Genomic DNA, 6,028 nt, shown 5'->3' with positions numbered 1-6,028 from the left:
AATGTTATTTACAAAGAGCAACCCCTAGAATTTCTTGCTCATTCTTCTCAGGGGAATCTACCTTACGAATGAGCGGTAGAGTTTATCCATTGTGACGATTTCAAGTGTAATAAGTAATGTTTACCTATGAAATAAAGATTATTTTGAATTTTGTACAATGGTCAATGTTCTGAAGAACTGTTTGACATGACGCCAACAGCAACATTTTAACATCGCAGCGCTCGTCACCGATAGTGAGTCCACCCTCACACTCTGAAGCCGAGTCGATGTCGTTCTATACGATTTCAGAGGAACTTACAATTAAGTTGTGGTATTAACTTTTGAATGAGTTTTCCCGCAGGAATAGATCCTGGAATACTTCAAAAGGCCCGAAAGGGCCCTAAGAGATTGACTAATGTCCCTGGCGTTGCAGGCGTTCATAAGCGACGGTGACCGCTTTTCATCACGCGGGCCGTATTTACTGCCTACATAATGTATAAAAAACTCACAATTTTCCTGCGATAAGTATCCTAAAATCCAGCCTATAAACAAATGGCAGCTAATAACATGCGACCAAATTGAAGAGTACAGCAGTAATCTCTCTACTTAATATTGTATTTGACCGGTTAAGCAAGTGACAGCTGAAGTTTGTTTACTTTTAGTTAAGTACTTAAACCTTTACACTGTAATCGCCTAGGACAAGGACACTTGCGCTGGATATCTTGTTTATTGTTTTTCAGAAAGTGGACACGTGAGCCGACGACACTTGTCAGATAACCTAAAAGTGCTCACGTGTCGGTACTCCTCAGGCGCCTAAAGTTTTTAAACTTAAAACCAAGCAATGCAATAATGCTAAAACAATGCAAAAATACATTATTATTACATATTAATACATATCATCACGCCTGTCTCCCACCGGGGTCGGCAGACACTATGGACCTCCACTTGCTACGCTCCTCTTCATACATGCCCGTTAATTCTTGGTACTTTTAACCCGGCCTTTTATAAGGACTTCCTCAATCTGACCTCCCCACGCTTCCATCAACAGTCGCTCTATAAATTTGTGCCGTCAATCGACCAACATTCATTCCCTCTACATGACCAAACCATCGAAGCATCCCTCTCTCTATCCTTGTCACTACATCATCTTTCATACCACAACGCTCTCTTACCTTATTATATTATTATTATTTAAAAAAAAGAAAAAATGCGGGAGTGGTCGTGTTTTCCGTGTTTTCGTCGTCGGTTATTTTTAACCGACTTTTTAAAAAAAGGAGGACATTCTCAATATCATTGTATTTTATTATTACGCCGGCATTTGTGAACCGATGTTGATGATTGTTTCTTTGTTGGAAAGAGAGTACACCAGTATTGTGGTCTCATTTAAATTTGATGTAAATATTCCACCTGTAACGGTAGCAAATTAGAAGATAAATCAGATTTATTGGATTTCAACCACTTTCCGTTAACCGTCTTCAATAAAACTTGACAAATAGATGTAATTGTACAAAGTTTTTTTTGCCAACTGGCGAGATACAGTTGCTGGTAAAATTACAAGCACATGAGACTTGTCAACTTATATCTCAGGATGGCCGACGCAGTGGCAGTGGCTCTTAGATTTTTGTAATTTTAAGCTCTAATTGACACTGCAACTGTTATACACAGACGCGTCGCTTACCACCAGGCGCACGACGTATTAGTCCCGTCACTTGGGTATCATTTATGCTTTTAATTTTATAAAAGCACGTCTGATCACAGGTGGCATTATTATACCCCTGGCTTTGACATTATAATCACACGGTAAACCGTTCTAATCACAAAAGGGAACCACTTGTTCGGCAGTGTGACGTAAGCTCAACAGAAAATGTTATCATTATGACACAAACACCGCGTAGTCTCACGGTCATTTTGAATTATTAACCACTATTGATTGCTCGCCTACGTTAAGGTACGTCGCGCTTTTACCTTACAAGGGTAGGGGCGAAAATGGAGCTGAAATTACGCACGCGTATTTTTTAATAACAGTGTTACTTGCCTCTTATTATTAGGTATTTTTACATAGTTTATTTTTTTTTAGTAGCAGAACACCTGTGAAAGTGTTCGTCCAGGAAAGTACTGCCAGCTTACTTATTTATGCCGCAAAACAGTAATGTAAGCATTACTGCGTTCCGGTTTTGAAGGGTAAAGGGTGATGTTGAAATTAAAATAACACGGGTCTTATATTAGAGGTCTTGAGTACTGTCAAAAAACGCAAACTACAGTACTTTGGTCATATAATGCGTAATGATAAATACGACTTACACGACCTACTCCGGCTAATTATGCAAGGGAAGATATAGGGAAAGCGATCACCTGGAAGAAGGCGTACTTCGTGGCTTAAGCATCGCCGGACATGGTTCAACCTGAGCACAAGATCCTTGTTCCGTGCAGTTGAGTCTAAAATACAAACAGCCCTAATGATCGCCGACCTCCGGTAGGATATGTCACCTCAAGAAGAAGGTGTGACAGTGCTAGTGTCACTCCAATTGCTAAGGACAGGCGAATTGCTCGCCACTAGATGCACGACTTGTTCGTCCCGTTACCTGATATCAAAAAGAAGTTTATCTACACACACATATTATCATAAACTCTCTATAATGTGTTCAAAAACCTCAAATTACGACCAGCATAAAGGTCTTGTTAGAACAAATTTCTTATCTGTGAAAATGTTATTATTGCTTCGTAATAATATCGAATTCGTAATAATGTCGAGTTAAAATTGCAGTAGTAAATGTTAAAATAACACTCTTATTATCTTGCATGTTGTCTTCACCTATAATTGCTATAGCATTAAGCTTTTGTTTTGTATTGTTAAATATTTGAATGTTGTAATGTATATAGTGTTGGTGAACTAAAAAATAAATAAATAAAAATTATTACATTCAAATTTCGAACATCTTTGAAAAACAAAACAATTTGATTTGACGTCAATTCTAATATCAGTCGAGATGAAGTTTTATTCGAAATGTTATGTCAGTAGCAAACAATTTTGACAATTTCATACGTTGCTTGATATCGAACGATATGATAGTTGGGGCCGATACTTGACATGAGTGAAAAAAGTTTTTATTAGCCGCCATTTCGCCAGTCGTAACATGCGGTTCCTGAACACATCACAGAGAGCTTATATTATGTGTGTAGATAAAGCAGAGTACGTAACTGTATACTAGACATGAGCGCCGATAATAGACCAACCGGCGGGCGGCGCGCCGACAAAAAAGTGTAGGCGGCGGCGGCGTTTCGGCGGCGCGAGCGCGACCCTAAAACGAATTTGTATATCGGTGTTTGTTTTTACGAAACCCGTTATACAAATACTTTTCGAAAGGAAAAATAAAATAAACTATTTTCTATAGTAATCAAATTTTTATCAGTTAGATCAGGCGCTCCTATCGCACGCTTCCATATTGTGTATGCGTAGTGGAAATGGCGACGCCAGAAATTGACAAATTAATTTTTTAAACAAAACATCTTTAAATATACAACAAAAAATTAATTTAAATATTTGTTTCTGGTCCCTATAATCCTACTGGACCCACTAGAGAATCCAAGAGTGGAACTAACAGTCCGAAAGGAATTTAATTCCAAACTGTAGGTACTAACGAATAACAAAAAACAACATTTGCCATGGAACACGTAATGCAACGACGGCATAAAAAAATTGCCTCCATTCCATCAATGGAACTGTCTGATGGTATTACGGTAAAGAAAGGCACGTAATAAGTCCACAACTCGCATTAGGTTTCTTTTCCACTAAAGATGTACGAGGTAGCGAGGCGGTGCGAGGATGTGTAGCGGTGCTGTGAAACGGTGTGATGTTTTCCACCAAAGCTGTGCGAGGATGCATTACAAACTGCTTTCAGCTACGGGCGGGGTACGGTGTGATGGGGTGATCCTATTAGTGGATTTTTCTCACACACCGCCTCGCTACGTCGCACATCTCTGGTGGAAAGGCAGCTTTAGACCTGGCCCTGGACTTTCATTCTCTGTCCAACACCCATCCTTAATAATTAATTAACGCGAATGAAGCGTCATACTTAACATTGTCTTTTAATTTTCGTCGAGTATTACGTATTTGACAGTAATTGTTTCGAAAGGATGTTTTTTTCAATATATAATAGACACACGCTTGGCCACAATCTCACCTCGACGATGTGACCGACGATGGTACGCGTTTGTCTAAAAAATGCCTATTCACTCTAGCCTTGCCTAGCCCCAAATTGTACTTTTCGGGAAACACAGATGCCGGTAGAGCATTCCATATGTATGGTCGTACGCATCAGAAAGGAGGAAGTAAAGCGCTTATTGCGAATAGGTGGTATATCAACGTCATAGGGATGAAGTGTTCCAGAGCTTCTAGTCGACCGAAGTGGAACCAAATTGAAAAGTTCCTGCGCACACTTCCCGAAACGTATCCGATAGGAAACCTACAAGCAGGCTTTTTTAACAAATATGACTTACTTTAAATTAATTTAATTTGTTTTGACCAAAGAGAAAGAAAACTTTACTTATTTTTTTTTACATCTTCATGACATGATGATGGCTTGTATGGTAAATCACAAATGAAATATTTTTTTGTGAAATCACTCCATTCCTTCGACCCGAAAAAAACACTTAATACGAGATAACCAAATAAGAATAAGAATAAAAAGAAATATCTATTGCGTGATCGCTGAGTTCAAAACTAATTGGCAATATAATTTTATGAACTTAAAACCACAAAACAATACAATACATTTGTATATACAAACAAAGAAAAGTAATTTGCATACAAATACACTAATTATTACTCCCAAGTTAAAGTTACAATAATAATAACAATAAAAATAAATGCGTGTCGCGTCATACGTAAATTAAGATATGCATAATTAGTAATTTTTACGGTAGTTTTTGTAAGGCAATATCGATCGTTAGTGATTAATGAATGCCATCACCGCAATTCCACTGACATTTATTAAGCCTCATCTGCCATTGCAATTCCTTTTTTTCATCCTTTAAGCATTGCAAATATATTTTAGCTTACATCAAAAACGTTTATTGCTGCATTGGATACAAAAAAATATAGAAATATAAGATAGGTCTTGTAACGCTATCGACTAATATTGTCGATAGAGTTACAAAAGATACAATTGTAGAGGATGTTGGTCATATTTTTCTGTATCTGCCATCACTTCGGAATAAACATTTTTTTTTGACGTAACTTCACTTATGACATTCTTCCATGAAGGGTGCAAAATTATTTATTTATTTATTTATTTCCACACTTAATCTATTTTTACAGGTTATACCCAATACAATAGACCAGCAATAACTATAACTACCTATATCTAACCATAACATAATATGTTAAGCGCTATCTTCGTGAATTCACTCAGAGAACAGTGGAATAGGTCAATCGTATTTGCTATTTTATTCAGTGTCCTCAACGCGCGCCTCAGCGGACATTCAGCCAATAGATTGGTCCTCCCATGTGGCACCAGTGACACATGTGGCACGTACTTATCAGGAACACACAATCCTAATATTCCTAACAGCATTGCATTATGTAGTATACCTCGGAATATTTTCCACAGGTACACTACTAACGATAAGTTTCTGCGCACTTTTAGCGTATTGTACCCCACCATACCCAAGATGAACAGATTCGGGTACATCAGGGAATAGGAGGGGCAAACACCGTATTGCCTCAGATACAGGTATCTTACAAATTTATTCTGAATGCGCTCCAGCATCACAGTGTACTTTACTTCATTCGGAGCCCAAACTACCGCATTACATTCAAGGACGCTTCTTACAATATAAAATATTTTCATAATTGAAATACAATCTCAGTGGAGTCAGTCAAACAGTTTAGTAGCAGTAGAGTTCGTCCAGGGAAGTACTGCCACCTTACCTATTTCTGCCGCCAAGCAGTAATGTCAACATTACTGTGTTCCTGATTTTAAGGGTAAGGGTGCTGGTCAACAGGCACATGAGACTTGTCAACTTGTTTTATGGTGACAGCCGCAGTGGC

The sequence above is a fragment of the Hyposmocoma kahamanoa genome, unplaced genomic scaffold (genome assembly GCF_003589595.1).
Source record: "Hyposmocoma kahamanoa isolate Upper Pololo Valley unplaced genomic scaffold, ASM358959v1 67, whole genome shotgun sequence".
NCBI classification, from domain to species: domain Eukaryota; kingdom Metazoa; phylum Arthropoda; class Insecta; order Lepidoptera; family Cosmopterigidae; genus Hyposmocoma; species Hyposmocoma kahamanoa.
This window is presented reverse-complemented; position numbering follows the sequence as displayed.